This window comes from Melitaea cinxia, chromosome 11 (genome assembly GCF_905220565.1).
Source record: "Melitaea cinxia chromosome 11, ilMelCinx1.1, whole genome shotgun sequence".
NCBI classification, from domain to species: domain Eukaryota; kingdom Metazoa; phylum Arthropoda; class Insecta; order Lepidoptera; family Nymphalidae; genus Melitaea; species Melitaea cinxia.
This window is the reverse complement of record NC_059404.1, coordinates 12,706,679-12,725,934: the sequence shown is the minus strand read 5'-3', so window position 1 is coordinate 12,725,934 and position 19,256 is coordinate 12,706,679. Positions and strand designations below refer to the sequence as shown.

General features: G+C 33.2%; 1 long non-coding RNA gene across 1 annotated transcript; it reads right to left on the bottom strand.

The window, feature by feature from the left end:
- Positions 1-10,203: 10,203 nt before the first annotated feature.
- LOC123657690 lies at positions 10,204-16,325 on the bottom strand. The gene is made up of 2 exons (XR_006743738.1): positions 16,160-16,325; positions 10,204-10,626 (listed from the first exon to the last, which is right to left on the bottom strand). It is a non-coding gene; the product is annotated as an uncharacterized LOC123657690 (long non-coding RNA).
- Positions 16,326-19,256: the final 2,931 nt, after the last annotated feature.

Below are 19,256 nucleotides of genomic sequence, written 5' to 3'. Positions count from 1 at the left end.
AGTGCGTTGGGCGTTAGCGCGTTTGTAGCGTTTGAAATACGCGGTACGACTGAGTGCGCGTACGCATCACGAGCTACTTCGTGTCCCTACTTCATTAATACTCATCGCAATGCTTTCCTGTACAGCTATGACGGAAGGTTGCTTCAACCAAGCCGGTTTCCTAATTAAAAAAATAAATGTCGTCTTCCTGCTAACATTTTGAAGTTATCAAATGCAATCATTAACTCCTGCGGTGTAAGTTGCTGAAGGACTACAGTTGCCTTGAAACGAAGGAGTGTTTGCTTTAAGTTATTAATGATTAGAGTTATTTTTATTCCTATTTATTTATCAAAATTTGTTTTTGATATTATATAGAATAATTAAAAATACCAATTACTTCAATAAAAACAGACGCGTTTAAAAATTCAAACTAAAAAGATTTAGTAAGCATATGGTTAATGTTATCAGGCGATCCTATCAATACGTAACCCACGAAAGGGCGATCCGATGGAACAGAAGCACTAATTAAGCTCTTGAAGGGCATCCGGCGCTACAGCAATCAACCGGTCGTTGCTACTCCTGGTCTTTGTGATATATAGGTAGCCTTTTTTATTCTTATTCCACTCAAAGGCATGCGGCTAATGAGACAGATTGTTTTGTTGTGGTCGGGTGAAATCTAAGTAAATAAATTATACTCGGTGTGTTCCGTTGTACATTTTGTCACGTTTCTTGATTAGACAAAAGCAATTTTGACTTTTATGTGCATAAAACTTTGGTTTTAAATTGCCTGACGATCAGTTAAGCTAAGACTATTTAAAAATATTTTAAAAAGAGTCCACATCGTACTGCTTTTGACAGTTGAATATTAATATTTAAATTATCCGAGTTAAAATAATGAATACTGAAGTTTCAATGTTGATGTAGTAATTAATATCAGCGTATCGCGTTTCCTGCGATACAAGTACAGTAATACAGTCTGTCATATTTTCAATAAATTGCGTGCATATTTTTTGAAAAAGTCCCCAAGCATAGCCCGTTTTATTGCACATTGAGCGACTTAAAATTGTGGACCGTATGTTAAAACGGGTAGGACTCAAAACTTTTGTCTTCAAGCGTTGGGAAAGATTAGACAAAGCCAGATAAACACCGCTCAGTTCAACCGAAACCTCTTGTCGGGTTCCTTCTTGTACCTAGTTGTTTTAGCCTAGTTGAATGGTATGGCCTAGGTAGACATAATTCTAAACAACTTTGAGAATGTTACACTATCGACCCATATGGGTCTCGGTATGACTTGGTTGTTAAACACAACTTTCGTTTTGACCAAATTCATACCAAGATCGACTCATCGAGAAACATTTATGCCGCCCAGCATTTCGCGTAGCTCACGTATCCGCCAAAATGACGATATCGTCGGCAAAACGAAGGTGAGACATGTATTCGCCGTTTAAATTGATGCCTTATTCCTCCTAATCCAGGGTCTTAAAGATATCCTCCAGCGCAGTGATAAACAGTTTTGGTAATATTACATTTCCTTGTCTTACCCCATGACGAAGGAAAATATGTCTTGTTCGCTGGTCTTGGATATGGACGGTCATCGATGCCATGTCGTACATAGATAATTTTTTGATACTTTGTTTGTAATGGTGTGAGTATTTGTCGGAAGTCGTGGTGACGATTCCTGTTCGGATAAGTATTCGTATACAAAGATTTATTAGTGGTCTAGGTCCATTTTTCGTAGGTCTGCTACTGTGCCTCGGAGGGATTGTTACCTTAGCAGGGAAGGAACAGTGTAGTAGATAACGATCCAGCCTTTCTTCTATATGAAGAAGAAGCCTTTGCTCAGCAGTGGAATTTTTATAAGCCATATACACGTAATATGTAACATATTTTTTAACCGACTTAAAAAACAATTCGACCGTATATATACATTATGTATGTTCGGGGATAACTTTGTCGTTTATGAACCGATTTTGATAATTCTTTTTTAGTTGGAAAGTTGATATCCCAAGTGTAGTACCATGATAAGGAAACCAGGATCTGATGATGGAATCCTAGATAAATCAAGGGGAAACCCTTGAAAATCTGCATAACTTTTTACTAGGTGTATCGATTTTGATGATTTTTAATTTAATCAAAAGCCGATTTTTACCATGTGGTCATATTTAAATTTCATCGAGACCTAATTATAACTTTTGGAGTAATCTTTGATAATGTGTATTTAATATGTACGATTTTATTTTTGTGTTACCCACACATTAGGAATTCTAAACATTTTTGAATATCATATCAAAAATTGACCGCTCCAGCGGGATTCGAACCCGCGTCTCCGACTGACCGTGTCGGCGCTCTAGCCAATTAAGCTATGGAACGTTCCAATCCACGTCAATTTTTGATATGATATTCAAAAATGTGTATTTACTTGACTATTTTTTCGTCTACCTACGTTGTATTACTGTCGATGTAATTGAAGTTGTTTTTTTTTTTTCGTTTGCCAGCATACAGAATTATAAGTCATAGTTTTATAATAAAAATAAAATACATCCGTAAATTAAATCAATAAATTTACTTTTACCATTTTACGTGGGTTATAAGAAAAACTTTTAATGGTTCATTTAATTGCAATATATTGAGGAAACAGTACCTTTCCTACAAAATATGATAAGATAAATATTTATTGCTTAAAAATTACATTAAATAATATAAAATGTTCTTTGGTTCAATAAATAGCAACACTAGCGACCCGCCCCGGCTTCGCACGGGTGCAATGCTGATACTAAATATATTACAGTATTTCTTTATTTATAGTATGAAGCTAGCTTATAGCATGGTTATTAACATTATAACAACATTCAAATATCGTTAGATTACACGTTGTTACAGAATGCGTTGAAGAAATGAAGGTTCACTGCTCGTTCCCCGTAGGTGATAGCGTGATAATTTGTAGCCTATATGTTGACCCGACTTCTTAATAATATTTGTGTAAAATTTGAAGTAAATCCATACGTTACTTTTTGAGTTTATCCCGGACATACATACAGACAAACAGACAAACAGACAAAAATTCTAAAAACTATATTTTTGGCTTCAAAAAAACCGACTTCATTCACATCGACGAGTAATATCAAAGATTACTCAAAAAGTAGTTATCAGATCTCAATAAAATTTATATGTGACCACATGACAAACATCAGCTTTCGATTAAATTAAAAATTATTAAAATCGGTACACCCAGTAAAAAGTTATTGCGGATTTTCAAGAAGTTCCCTCGATTTCTCTGGGATCCCATCATCAGATCCTGGTTTCCTTATCATGGTACTAAACTAAGAATATCTTCTTTCCAACAAAAAAAGAATTATCAAAATCGATACACCCAGTAAAAAGTTATTGCGGATTTTCAAGAATTTCCATCGATTTCTCTAGAATTCCATCATCAGATCCTGGTTTCCTTATCATGGTACTAAACTTGAGATATCTCCTTTCCAACAAAAAAAGAATTATCAAAATCGATACATCCAGTAGAATGTTATGCGGTATAATACAACGTAGGTCGACGAAAAAAGCGTCAAGTAAAAACGCATTATTAGATATAGCTCGAAAAGTAGTTGTTACATCTCAAATAAATTTAAATGGGACCAATTAACACACACCACCTTTCGATTAAAAGAAAATTTGTCGAAATCGCTCTACCCAGTCAAAAGTTCTGATGTAACATACATAAAAAAAACACAGTACAGTCGAATTGAGAACCTCCTTCTTTTTTGGAAGTCGGTTAAAAAAATATTCAATGTAAAGTTTTGACTTTCCTACCATTTTATTATTTGTATAGGTATACATCTATCATTCACATTATGCTGTTAATGTGCCTTCAGCGTTTATTACTTATAAATCATCTTTTTATCATTTAAATGTAGCAGTCATGAGCATTTAATAGCTTCTGAGTCATCTGCTCTTAACGGTTTGTTTTTAAGTTCTTCATTAAAAAGAGCAATTGTACCAGTATGTGACTTCAATGAAGTCACTAACATTTATTTCATACACATATATGTTTAATCTACAATAAATAAATAAAATTGGAGTGTCTGTTTGTAATATTAAAATAACCGCTTTTTACTAAATGGATGGGCTGCTCTAGATTCAAATGTAACAGACAAGTATAACATAAATTTTAAGCGATACTACCTATTATATTGGAGTCGTTAAATCAACCCAATATTCAAGCGAAAATTTTATAAGGTCTTAGTTAATATTGTTGAGTTTTTATTTCACACATCAGTGATCTCGTAAACAAATAGAGGCTGATGTATAATTATTTTTATTATTTCTATCTACTACTGTCTATACGTACTGTCTATCTGTTTGTACCTGAACAATAACTTTTTTTATTAAAATCCACGCGGACGTAGTCGCGGGCACAGCTAGTAATATTATAAAAATGAAGAGTTTGTTTGTATACCCGCTTTGTCGATTTTAGTTGAAATCAAAAAAGGGAGCGAAAGTATTACGATTTGGAAAGGTCCTTTAGCTTTTGGTATCCAATGTTCCGATGTTCACAGCATTACAATTGAGAACTAATATTATCTAAAAATATTTTATAATAGTGCTATAAAGATGAAAGGTTTGTTTGTTTGTTAAACGCGCTAATCTCTGGAACTATTTGTTCAAATTGAAAAATTCTTCTTGTGTGGATAAGGCATTTACCGAGAGAGTCTATAGGTAATTTTTTTCCTCAAATTACCGATACATAACTATTACAGTGGTGATAATAAGCAAATAAATAATTATTATTGTGGCAGATGTAATGAATTGGTAGATAGAATATAAGATAACATCAAATATTTCAAATTCCTTTCCTAATTTATTATTAGAGAATTAATTAATTACAAACATCATAAAATTTTATTATAGTTAATATCTTTTATGTAATCTCATTATCAGATAGCAATGTGCGGCTGCTTTTCAAGCTCACGTATGATAACATAACATTTTTAATACCATTTGTATCGTATCTGGTATACTTATTAGTTGAAAACAATAATTATTTTAAATATATACTATACATATATTAGAAATCACTTAAACATTAAAGTAGCTTATTATGAAAGGAAATCAGTGAATAAAAAATAATTTTCTCTTATGAGATAATTATTGCCCGCTTTTTGAAATATTAGCTGCTGCTGATTGAGCTGTTTCCCGCGTTAATCTTTTTTCTCAGTAAGTGGACTCTAATAATAATCTATATAAATAAAAATGAATGTTGCTAAGCGCATTACTAGAGAATGGCTCGACCAAGTCGACTAATTTATTTTTTTATGTTCCATAACAGAATGTTTTAATACTTAAAAAAAAATTATAAAAAAATAATTTTTACTATTAACTTTTGACAGAACGAAGTATGTAAAAATACAACTAGTACAATTTAATGAACAAACTCTTTAGCTTAATAATATTAGTAGATTAGTGGGAAATATAAGATATCTCATCCATGTGTCCATTTAACGTTCCATACGTCCAGAAACTAGTTTAACTGATAGCGATCGTTACTCATAGTACAGAATATATCTGCCAACCCGCATTGGAGTAGCGTGGTTGATTAAGCTCTGATCCTTCTCCTACATGGCGATAGAAGCCTATGCCCAGCAATGGGATATCACAGGTTGAAGCGTACGTCCATTATACGTTCAGTAAAAATTCAAACAATAAAATATATACGTAATTTATATTGTATGAATGCTTAAGGTTATTTCAGCTTTATTTAAAGGCATCAGTTTGTATCTGAAATAAAACTGCTATTTCTAAATCTTGTTTAATAAATTATATTTTAGTTTCCCCAGTGAATAGTCATAGACACTCGTTTGGAGATTTCTTTAATATTATTAAATAATCCGTCATAACCTTTCATAGTTTCACAGTCACCTTTCAGTGTTGATATAACATGTATGACTATTAGATAAATAAAGTAGTTTTAATAGTACTGAAGCCACAACTCATATTTTTTTCTTATATGAATAGTGGAAACAAAATGGTAAAAATGTGCACAAAAGGAAAAATCTCAATCATTTAGTAAAATACCACTAATTGTAAGGTGGTGCTATAAAAATATATAAAAAAGTATAAACGCTTATAATAAAATTGATAAAACAGATCGCTATTAATGTTAATTAATAAAAATTTAAATCACGAATAATCTTAATAGTTTTTCAATGTAGTGCCAAAGATAAATAATTGTGTTTGCTCGCAAGCAAAACAAAACCGACTTCAATTACACCGATAAGTAATAGGTACAACAAATACACGAAAAAATAGTCCATCAAAGAAGTATTGTAAGAGATAGCTCAAAAAGTACTTATCGGGTCTCAATTAAAATTAAATGGGACCACGTAGCAAGCAACACATTTTGATAAAAAATGAATAATCGAAATCAGTACACCCAGTAAAAAGTTCTGAGGTACTACACACAAAAAAATACAGTCAAATATACCCCCCCAAAAAAAAAAAACAAAAAGTCAGCTACTTCTTTTTTGAAGTCAGTAAAATATATATTCGACGACGGGTTAGCGTAGTGGTCAGGGCAGATGAGTGATGCGCTAGCAGTCGCGGGTTTGACACCTGCACATGATAAATATTTGTGCGAATAATAAGGTTTGTCGTGGTCTGGCCATTTGCTTGAAACCAATCGGTGTATTCCTCAAAATTGCTTATTAGATTTTTTTTTTTATCTTACTAAACATAACACGCAAAATGTTATGATTATTACTTATATGAATAATAATTATCTTGCTGCGCTTTAAGGCTGCACGCATAATCGCGAGTGCGGTAACGCAACGCCAAAAGTAAAGTCTAATTAATTTATGCACATACATTTATTGTTAAAACGTTAGGCCTATTGCACAATCGATAATAATTCTGTTTATTTTTTATAGTGTGTATAGATTTTTTCATTAATCCTTTTCAAAATTATTTATATTTAGATTCAATTCTCACTGAATAGTGCTATTTAAAATAGGTAATCTTTCCGTTAATTTTTTTTTAGTTGTCTCAAAATTTATTTACTCTTTACAATTCACAACTTAAGAACTAAATAAAGGGGTAATAATAGGGTTAAAGTGGTTCAATAACTTTGAATTCGACTAACCAGTATTCCTAACTCGGTATTGTGAGAAAGAACTCGAGTAGAAATTTTTTTCGTGTTCCTTAGCAGGACCGGACCGGGCATGCCCGATCTGGACCGGATAAGGTATGTAACGCTGAAGATTTATCTGGACCTGATCAGGATGAGATGAGATTTCCTGATCGGGTCCAGATCAATCGTCTGCGTTACATACCTTGGCTGGTCCGGGTCAGGTATGCCCGGTCCGGTCCTTTTAAAAAACACGAATGTATGTACATTCTTGAAAAATATGTTTAATAAAAAAAGTGTATTTATATTATAAATATGTTACTTAACATAATTATTACTATATTTTAATTAAATTTTATTTATTAACTTCTATTCATCATTACATCATTACAGCCTATACAGTCCACTGCTGGACATAGGCCTCCACAATTTTACGCCAAAAACGTGAACTCATGTGTTTTGCCCATAGTCACCACGCTGGGCAGGCGGGTTGGTGACCGCAGTACTGGCTTTGTCGCACCGAAGACGCTGCTGCCCGTCTTCGGCCTGTGTATTTCAAAGCCAGCAGTTGGATGGTTATCCCGCCATCGGTCGGCTTTTTAAGTTCCAAGGTGGTTGTGGAACTTCTATTCATTAACTACTAATTAACTACTTTCTACTACTCACGACTGTTCCACTGTATATATACTAAGTGCGCTTAAGAAAATCCATAGCGCGATTTAGGCTCAGTTCACGTAATTTCTTTCAGGCTATCCTGATCTGGACCAGGCCTGGTCCTGATGCAATTATGCCTTAACATACTTGATTATATTTTACATCAGGCTATCCTTATCTGGACCGGACCGGGTCCTGATCCAGTATGCCTTACCATACTTGATTATATTTTCGAACCAGCCGATCAGGATGAGATGAGATTTCCTGATCTGGACCAGACATATCTTCTGCGTTACATACCGATCAGGCATGCCTGGTTCGGTCCTTCTAAGGAAGACGAAAAAATTTCTACTCGGGTACTTGATTATATTTTACATCAGGACCAGACCTGGTCCTGATAGAGCTTGCCGGATCTGGCATGTCTCATTTTCTCCTAATCCGATCCAGACACATGATCTGGTTGAGCCTGACTTTTTTTCTTGTCGGGAAAAAGAAAACATTTTTGTTCTAAAGATAATGGTTAAAAGATTATTATTGATTTCAATTAAAAAAATTATTTAAATGAAAATATTCATCATGTAGCATTTAAAAAACATTGAATTTCGGGTTTTAAAAACTCATAACTTGCTTTTTTTTTAAGTTGACTTCGAAAGGGCTTTTATTAGTCATTTTACTCATAATCGGTATTATTTTTTTAGATTTATAGTATAGTCTGCTCAATGTATATCAAAATACGTAGCGTTGAAACGGACTGTTTTCATTGACCTGTGCTTGGTTCCACAAATAAAGAACAAAGTTACATGCGAGTAAATCGTAAAATATAAAAATAACACATTATAATAACTTAAACTTAACAATGTGTAGGCGTTATTTCAACTTCCTTTTAAATATATAGTTTCCTTTACCGTTTATGACCATATATTTTTTTTTGATAAATATATCGTGAATATATGTGGGAGCATCCTTATTGTTATTTGTAATTGCGCAAGTTCCTGAATGTTCGATGAGGCTTTCACTTCATACATTACATTACTTACATAATTACATACAATTACAACACATTACCATTATAAACTAAGTATAAAGCGATGTGTGTTAATGGAATATTCTAGCATAACGTGAATTTATCATTTGATATATGTATAATTCAAGGATGTTAAGAGCCCAATTACATGAACATTATCATAAATATTTATGATTTGATTGCTGGAGAATAAATTATACTTTTTTTTCAAAGAAGTTTCAACCATTAACCGTTTTTCATAGCACACTTCTCAATTAGATATTTCAAGCATCATGCAAAAAACTTATCATTTTTTCCAATAACTTTTTGCTCACTAGTCAGAAGGGAGCTGCAATAGGTGTCATAAATTTTAATCCTACATTCTGTTTCGCTCGATTAAGTTAATTGAAGAATGAAATCTTTTTCCGTAATGCTACTATCTTGTATTCTTTGTATCAAAGCAAGAAACTCATCTTGATTTTAAGCTACAAAAAAAGTATATGAAGGACAGTGTCAAACTAATTGATACGCCAGTACTTGATCGTTTAGTAATTTATTATGTATGATACATAAGCAGTGCGATAACGTGCTGGTGCAGTAATCATAGCAATTGACCTTTACCCAAACGCTCTCGACATCGATCCCCGGTGTGACAAATTATTTTTAAGTCATATATATGTTTATTTTTAAAATACACAGTTCAATGATGGGCAACAGCGTCTACGGTGTGACTCTGGGCAATACACGCCATTATTGGCGCGACTTGTGGAGGCCTATGTCCAGCAGTGGACTGCGATAGGCTGAAGTGATATATTTATTTTTTTCTGAGTACTTTTACTTGTGTGGTCTATATGTAACTAGATCCACGACACCTGATAACTATTTATTAAACGCTTACCAGCTTTTTTACGAAAAAATACTTTTCTGTTCAGATATATAACTGCATCATCTGGTTCAAAGAGAGAGGTTTATCCAAAGGACTTTTAAAAGTATTATTTTCTCGTCTATTCTATTTACGAATGAGTACATATATATTTGTCAAATATGAAAATAATACTTTTGTATACAACAAAAATCATTATGTTCTTTTTGGTTACGTTTCTAATCTAAAAAATAGAATCCGATATTTCGTACTTGAGAAATATACGTAGTTAAATAAATAAAGAATTGGTTTTAAAATTAAAAATAATAATATGTTGTCTTTATTTTTAAATAAAATCGGGTCAGTATTGGGGTCCTTCTTTCAATACAACATATAACGATACAAAATGCCTACAAGTATACGAGACATAAATATATAAAATCTATTGCAGTAAATAAAGTAGCGACAAATTTCATTCATGTCACAATATTAGTTGAAAAATATTAAGTTTTTATAATATAAATATAATATTACAAGTATAAATTAGTGAAGGCTGGAGGATAAATCAACAAAAAATAAACAATCTCACCTTATATAATGCTTATATTTTTATGTACCTACTTGACGTATATAAACAAATGTTAGATAATATTATGAAAGATTTTCACAGAATTTACATTACTAACAAAACCGGGTTTTAATTTTTTATACCTGGACAATGTATTTTTGTAATTTTGGAACTTGTCTAAGAGACAAAGTTTTATCACGAAACAGACAAAGGCGATATAAAATTAATAATTTCTTTTTTTCTTATTTATTATGCAGCTGCAGTGGTAGGTGCTGCTGTGGTTCCTGCTGCGGTGGTACCAACGCTTGGAGCCGGTGACGAAAAACCGCCGGCTGGGGGTGTTGCCATTCCAAAGCCGTTTTGTCCTGGTTGTAGAGCATCCAAGTTGATGGACCAAACTCCATTAGTATTATTCATACTGAAATTCATTCCATTTGATGGCGCTGTAAATAATAACAGAATACTTATGTTTACTACCCGAATGTTTATGTTAAGTAGCCCCTTGGCGTAGTATATATATATATATATATTCATAATTAGTTATAACAGTTGGCTATTACCTATAACGGAAGCATTAAGTTGCTTATTAGAGGAACAGACGACTGTGTGTGTATTCTGTATATTATAAGATATTTATTACAATAATTATGTTTGTCCTTAAACAAAAAAACGGACTCATATTTACATTGCAATGTAATTTCAAATACGCATTATTGGATATAATTTTAATATTTTTTAGGGGAACCAATAATATGCACTATCATTCGAATTGAATTATTATTTATTAAATTACTGTGTGGCTACGGTACTAAAGAATATAGCTACCCTCTCTCTTCCCGTGGGTGTCGTAAGAGGCGACTAAGGGATAACACAGTGCCGCTACCACCTTGGAACTTAAAAAGCCGACCGGTGGCGGGATAACCATCCAACTGGTGGCTTTGAAATACACTGACCGAAGACGGGCAGCAGCGTCTTCGGTGCGACAAAGCCAGCCCTGCGGTCACCAACCCGCCTGCCCAGCGTGGTGACTATGGGCAGGACACATGAGTTCACGTTATTTTTGGCGTGAACTTGTGGAGGCCTATGTCCAGCAGTGGACTGTATAGGCTGTAATGATAATCATTCGAATAAACAATATATGAAAAGCGGTACAATTATTAAAAAGTTATAAGATAAAACACGTCTTCGGTACGACAAAGCCAGCCCTGCGGTCACAAACCCGTCTGCCCAGCGTGGTGACTCTGGGCAACACACATGAGTTCACGCCATTTTTGGCACGAACTTGTGGAAGTCTATGTTGTATTTAAGCCTAGCAGTGGACTGTGATAGGCTGAAGTGATGACGATAAAACACATAAAAATCGAATTATGATACTTTTTGAGGTCTTTTAAAAACCCGTGAATATACAAAACATAGTCAAGGGACCATTGCTGTCTATACATTTGCCACAAATAGGCAAAAAGTCAACTCCTATTAAATAGGAGAATGGGAGTTACTTAAAAAAATTCTATTAAAGATAAGAATTAGTTCTATAATATGTCTTTCTGTGAATTATCACATGTATATACCTAAATGACTGAGAATTACATTTCAGATATGCAAGTTTTTTCTACACGTTTTCCTTGGCCATATAGTTAGAGACAAATAAGGGAATCCTAGTACATTGTTCCGTTAAATTTAAGCATTAAATGTAAATAGATTCAAATGTTGCTTTCCGGTTGAAGATTCGTTTCACGCAAGTAAACAATTTATCCTAGATTCTGGGCTTGTAAGGTCATAGGCAATGTATTTCTAATTAAAATATCTTTTGTTTAAGTCAAATTAAATTATTTAAACGAATTATATTATTACTGAAACTAATGTATTATAATAATTAATGCATTATAAGACTTCTATTTAGCAATTAATATACTCGTCTATAACGTAGCAACTCAAAAACTTATCAAAATGTTTTATGGTAATGTGGTCACTTGATAGAAATATCGATTATAACCTTTTATACATCCAAAAAACAATACTAGCTCCATCTTGCGGTTTCATCCGCGTAATTTTCGATTCTGTTAGATTGTTGGGATAAAAATAGTCGTTTTATGCTGGATTGTCATCTTTACGCAACGTATATATATATATATATATATATATATATATATATATATATATATATATATATATATATATATATAACTCGCTATCATCATCATAATTATATATTAATACGCTAAGGTTGAGATGTTTACCTCCATTTTTAGAAATAACTTCACAATTACTCCACATAAATTATATGTATATCATTTTATAGATAATTGCTTGCTCTACCAGCCTCCACATCAAAACAAATATTCTTTTTTGTTTTTGTAAATTAATTAATTATTAAAATAATATATATGACGACTTTAATTTTGAAACTGTAAGCTGTGTGTGTACATGTGTGCAAATTTTTGTTTAATTTCAAGTTAATTTTTCCATTTAACACGGGTGGAACCGCGGGATCCAACTAGCTATAAATATTCCTTTTGAAACAGATATATTGTCATATTCCTAGCCAGCTTTTGTTTTTATAAACAGTGAAACAATAGTTTGAGGAGACAAAGCGAACAAAAAGAAAAAAGTATGTACGTTTCTCGATTGTTATCTAACTCGTAATTGTAAATATTTCAATATTCATGTTATTCTGCTATTCTTATTGAAATGTAAAACAATAGACCCGTGTTCAAACCAATCAACAATTTACATTTTGAATAGAATATCCCTCTTATTAAATTGATTTCTAGCAACTTTTGTGGTAATTAGGTTTTGGTAACAATAGACTTTTGAGTGGACGATAGAAATATTCTATTTTCAAAATTATATCCACTATGATAATGGAAAATTTTAGTTATCTAATCATCAGTCGCTATTATTTAAAACTATTAAATAAATTTTAGAATACTTCATGTATTCAAATGAATGACCGAATGTATGTACACACATAACTTCATGAGTTCACCAAATTGGATGATTGTGGTGTTAGTTATTATCAAAACAGGATAGTTATTGTCAGAATAGGAACAGAAATGGTTTGTGAAAAAAAAAAAAAAAAAAATCGATATATTCAGAAAAAAAATATAAACGAAGTTAAGTCAGCTAGATTGTACTAAGAATAAAAATCTTAACGACACCTTTACAATAATTATTTATGTCAAGTCAGTAAATACCAACATTCATTCAACCGTTAATATATGACTGTATGGTAAACACAAACTTTCGCAATGATATTGGTAAGGCAAGTGAGAATTGATATTTGCATTAGCAATTAATGAAAATTTAAGCATACAGTGTCTGTATTCACAAGAATTAATATTTTTTTAATTTTCTTAATCAAGTAGTATTTCAATCACTTCGAAATTTATCGAGAAATTATTAAGAACAAATGTAATAAAATATATCAACTAATTCGTTTGCAAAACTAAATTTGTTGCAATAACCAATTCGCTAATTTAATTATTTGCTTCGGTGACATCTATAAATTTTTTACTAGTAGAAAGTTAGTAGTAATTACAATATTTATTTATTTATGTCTATTTATTAATATTTTTATTTATATAGCAACTAACTCCGTGTCGAGGTTTTACTTGTATAGGCGCATGTCAAAATGGCCAAATTCAAAGGGAGAACCACGAACTGAAGAAATCACGTTAAACAATAAGTGGCATGAGCAACACTTGAACGTAAATTTCCTCAGAAAGTAGCCGTAGAAAGATACAGAATTCCTAGTAACATTTGAGGAACATGTAAAGGTTATAATATAAATATCTATACATATAATAAAATGGTAGGAAAGTCAAAACTGTACATTGAATATTTTTTTTAGAGAATACTTGGAGTGTGATCTACAATTGATACCGAAGCCAAAAATATAGTTTTTAGAATTTTTGTCTGTTTGTCTGTATGTATGTCCAGGATAAACTCAAAAAGTACTGCATGGATTTACTTCAAATTTGGCACGAATATTATTAAGAAGTTGGGTCGACATATAGGCTACACATTATCACGCTATCACCTATGGGGAATGAGCAGTGAACATTTATTTCTTCAACGCATTCTGTAACAACGTGTAATCTAAAGACGCATATTTGAATGTTGTTGTTATTATGTTAATAACCATGCTATAAGCTTGCTTCACACTATAAATAAAGACATTCTGTAGTATGTTTAGTATCATTGCACCCGTTCGAAGCCGGGGCGGGTCGCTAGTATCTAATACAAACACTTTGGAGATTTACTACAAAGGGTTGTTTCAATGAGTCATCATGTGAGTAAGTCCTTAACATCAACTCCGTATGAAAATAAGCTAATTGAGGTTAATAGTTCCAAAGAAGAAGCTAAAGATAAGATGAAAAACGAAGAAAATCATCAAAGAAAATGGTAAATTTAAGTCGCATGTCGAAACAATAACACTAAATGCACAATTTGTGGTGAAATTTTGACGAAGACTGGTGGCAATGCCAATAATGTCAAGAGTGTGTTCATGGGGCATTTTTTAATGTAAATGCAGATAACTTGTATTTGTATGTGACATTTATGTTGGGAAATGTCGATTGGACAGCTAAATATTGTGGTAGCTTCCGCCTACCCGCCGCGGATTTAGGGAAGCCGACATCAAGCCTATCTTTAAAATAATTTTGATTCAAGTTTCTGACAAGCTATCGTTCTTTTTGTACGATTAAAATTAATCTTAGAGATAAGTTTTGTGTAGTTTAGATTTTTATTTCATTCTTTATTTGGGATGTAATTATACAAATAGAAAAAATGAGTGGGGCTACCCCCCTTTTTTCTTTAATTAAATAACTTAATCAAATTTATTGTAATTTTTATAATTTTCAAAGTATGTAAATAACACTGTACTCTAATCTCGCGTATACATATATGTATATTCTATGTGTGTTTGTATATGCGTATGTGTGTCTGTGTGTGTGTGTATGTGTATGTGTGTGCGTGTGTGTGTGTGTGTGTGTGCGTGTGTGTGTGCGTGTGTGTGTGATCAGGTGTGATGATAAAACATTGATGAAACAGAAAGACAAATGAAAATCTACAGTTATGGTTTTAGTTTAAATTATAGAATAACCTTTTTGGAGTTTATTGCAAGTATACATTTGATAACTGCTGCGGTGCTGTGTGGCTACGGCACTAAAGAATTTAGCCACCCCCTCTCTTCCCGTGGGTGTCGTAAGAGGCGACTAAGGGATAACAAGGTTCCACAACCACCTTGGAACTTAAGAAGCCGACCGATGGCGGGATAACCATCCAACTGCTGGCTTTGAAATACACAGGCCGAAGACGGGCAGCAGCGTCTTCGGTACGACAAAGCCAGTACTGCGGTCACCAACCCGCCTGCCCAGCGTGGTGACTATGGGCAAAACACATGAGTTCACGTTGTTTTTGGCGTAAACTTGTGGAGGCCTATGTCCAGCAGTGGACTGTATAGGCTGTAATGATTGATTGATTGATTGATACATTTGATAACATCGGCTCTGATGTAATGGTGCGTCTGCCGTACTGGCGGCGCCTAAATATCAATGTTCGCGGGTTCGATCGCCACTTGGAGTGGATATTTGTGTTAGTAGAAATATAATACAAATAATATTTGCGGTCTGGTTGTTAGTCCTTGTGGGTCTGGTTCCCAGGTTGTTCTTCCTAGGTTGTTATCATGTACACCTGATAGCAATTGTTACTCATAGTAGGGAATATCTCCGCCAACCCGCACTGGAGCAGCGTGGTGGATTAAGCTCTGATCCTACTCCCATATGGGGAAAGAGGCCTATGCCCAGTAGTGCGATATTACAGGCTGAAGCGATTTGATAACAAGGTAAAACTTTCAATTTACTTTGATACACTGTCTATCTGCGCAATTTCGAAACATCAACCATAGCTATACATAACGTTCATAAAATATCAAGCTTACCATATTTATATTACTATATACTTTGTATAACTTACGCAATCTCATGTTAAATACAGGCGGGCCAAATTGCTGTCTATTGTTGGGACGCCTCGTGGTAGGGGCGCAGTCACACAAGTCGAAGTAGTCCTCAGTACTTGAGCTCGTTGTGGTCGTTGATGAGTCATCGTCATCACAAAGTAGGTCGCATAATAAACCGAAGAAAAACGGCTGAAAAATAATAAATTGATAATGAGAGAAACGAAGAGCAAAGACTACACTCACCTTTTTTCCTGAGAAGTCATTCTTCTATTCTATAGTCCTTTGGCAATACCTTGGATCATATTTCGCGTTGGCGCAACGGTTACAGCCATGGATTGTACCTGTTGGGCTGGCGGTTGCGGGTTCGATCTCCGCACATGACAAACATTTTTGTTGGCTATACAGATGTTTGCGTAGTCTGGGTGTTTGTGAAGTCTTTGTGGGTCTCCCCACCGTGACTCGAAGATCACGTTAAGCCGTCGGTCCCGGTTGTTATCATGTACACCTGATAGCGTTCGTTACTCATAGCAGGGAATATATCCGCCAACCCGCATTGGAGCAGCGTGGTAGATTAAGCTCTGATCCTTCTCCTACACGGGGAAAGAGGCCTTTGCCCAGTAGTGGGATATTACAGGCTAAAGCAGCAGGATCATATTTTACTACAAATGTTAAGATGCGAAAGTGATTAGTCTAAATATAATGATCCACTTGTTCGCTTATCATTTCTACACTAGCATCGTTTGTTGTAATTTTTTACAAGAACCATGATATTTTAAATTTTTTATTTAAAATCTTTCGTTACTTATTGTGCATCTATATAAATAAAATGAATGTTGCTAAGCACATAACTCGAGAATGGCTCGACCAATTCGGCTAATTTATTTATGTGTATATTCCTAAAGGCCCACAGAAGGTTTTAATACTTAAAAAAAAATTAACTTTTGACAAAACGAAGTCTGTCCGACTAAAGCTCAATTGTAAGTATATGCCATCAAAAACATTAATGAACAGTGTTAGTAATTTTAAGGGATTATCTACATATAACCTATTCATAGCTTTAAGTATACGTGTGTAAATACTATTTTTATGTTACAAATTAATGAAACCGTCATTTTATGTGTATTATTAAAATGAATGGCAGCGCACTGTGGACGCCCTCTGCCCCATCCAGGGGACATAGGACTTGATGATGATTAAAATGAATAATTTAAAATAAAAAATTATAAGAAACATTGTAACATATTATAATCACTATCTAAATTAGATTCTACTGTAAGTCTGTTTGTATTGCACTGAATGACTTTTTTATTTAATGTCATTCATTTGTATAAATAATGTCTTCGATTGTAGATTATTACAGAATTCAAGTTGATATGTTAGCGTTATCTGAAAACTTTGTAAATGTGTATTTAGTTCTAGGTTGACTCAACTGGGGTAGTACCTCGACCTTACAGAAGATCACAGCAAAATAAGTAGTAAGGTGACCAGAGCTCCTGGGGGGATTGGGGATTGGGTCGGTAACGCGCTTGCGATGCTTCTGGTGTTGCAGGCGTCTATAAGCTACGGTAATCACTTACCAGTATGCTTGTTTGCCGACCTAGTGATATAAAAAAAAAGTACATCAGAATTTATTTTTATTTGACTAAACGTACGGTAAGACTATGGCTATTAGACGACTCTAAAGCTGAGGCTCATATTGTAGTATAATTTTCAATTAACTTTATAGATGTGGTGCGTGTACTACTTGTAAATACAACACTTCATTTAATTACCTGTCACAAAATAATGATCTTAAAGCTTTGAAATTAATGAGAATATGAATATGTCTTGAATAATGTATGTATGTGTGTGTATGTTATAAGATTTAAAAAAAAAATGAATTCTACTTGTTTGAAGAAAACTGTCGACCATTTTAGTATGGGAAGAGAATTCATGTTATATTAATAAATTATATACAAAACCTTAGAATATATAGATTGAAACTGCCCAAGCATCACTAGCAAAATCACGTACACTCGAATTGAACTCATTTTCGTAGTATTTTTTTAAATGAAAACACTGAAACGGTTAGAATCGTTCTTATAACTAGGTTTTGCGCAAGACGCCTGAAATATTAATAGGTGCTACGCGTCAAAGAATATTTAACAGAGTATATGTGTATAGGTACTTATTTTAAACAAGTTATGATATTTTATTTTATTCATTTGTCGTCAATAAGTTTCTAAACTACATATAAACGATAATTATGGACTTTTAATTTATTGTTTTTTTTTGTGTTATAACTTAGTCAATATCACATATTTTAAGCAACAATTTACGATTGTGGAAGAAATCGCAATTGTAACGACAAAAAATGCAATATGTATTGAATACAGTACAATTGCAAACATTGCATTGCTTCAGTGATAATGTATCGTATCGTCCAATATTTTTTATAAAAGTAGCAATAATTTTTATCGTGTTAAAGCATGTCATATACTTAATTATAAATACTTATAAACAATCATTTTATAGTATATTTTAGCACGTATTGCATAGGTAAATATTTTTTGAGCCTTGATAATCGGCCCAAAATTTTATTGACATTAAGATAACTCCCACAGTTGTAATTCACGGCCATACATAACACCTTAATTTAACTATCTATTTTATTGTAACTTATTGTATGTAAAAAAAAGTGTACATGTCAAAGTGTAATGTACAAAGTACATATGTCAGAAGTGAAACTTCTTTGGAAATTTAAAATTAAATTAAATTTATAGAAATCTAAACCTTTAGATTTCCGTTCCAGCGACAATCTTTGTAGTTTCTATAGTTCACGCAAGGTGGCTTTGTTGTTCGACAAAAACGTTGCACATCTTCGTGACGCTAATATTATTATAATTGCGTTTCATCCATAAAAGTTTTACCCTCACGTACTTAAAAAAGTTTCATTTCAAAAAAGTTTTGCAAGTAAATAATCTAACGGTTCCGTAAAACAAGTACGTAGCTTTTACAATGGTATCACGTCGATGTGCCTTTCTGCCTTTCTTTCATCAAGCACGTGTTTTTGATTCTTACAGATAGCCTCTCTCTTCCAAATGCAATCAATATAATGTATTAAAATTCAAGCAA